The sequence below is a fragment of the Galeopterus variegatus genome, unplaced genomic scaffold, assembly GCF_000696425.1.
Source record: "Galeopterus variegatus unplaced genomic scaffold, G_variegatus-3.0.2 Scaffold9032, whole genome shotgun sequence".
Classification (NCBI taxonomy): Eukaryota; Metazoa; Chordata; class Mammalia; order Dermoptera; family Cynocephalidae; genus Galeopterus; species Galeopterus variegatus.
Genome location: NW_007735143.1, coordinates 21,076 through 21,621, shown reverse-complemented (window position 1 = coordinate 21,621; position 546 = coordinate 21,076).

Below are 546 nucleotides of genomic sequence, written 5' to 3'. Positions count from 1 at the left end.
TTTTGTGATTCGTTTGGCTGTATTGTTAGATAGAAGAGAAGTTCATTTTTACCGGCATAACTTTCTAATGACATATGTTAGGATAGTCTACAAATGATCTGTAGAAACACAGTTAAAACATTTAGCATTTACTCATGTAGCCACCATCTTCAAAAAGGAAAGGATTTACTTCTGTAAAACTCAGTAAAGTATATTTTAAAGGTTCTGTGCAAGTTTACAAAAAACATATTGTTTCAACGATACTATCAGCACTATCCATGCTCTATCCAACTGAGCTAACCGACCAGCCCAGGACCGCCCTCTAAAATGTGTCTGTGGAACTAGGAGAGGGGAAAGGAAAGTCTTCTTATAAGATTTGGATTCTGCTTCATTTGTATACTTCATATCTGAAAACTTTTTTGTGTTGCTTCTTCGTCTTATCATTTGACGTGGTTACATGGCATTCTGTCGGATTTCTAAAACAGTTTGGTAGATGGTTTATTTGGGGATTGTATTCGTGGCTTAAAATACTTTTCCTGTCTTGCTCCTGTTGTGAGAGATTTTGTG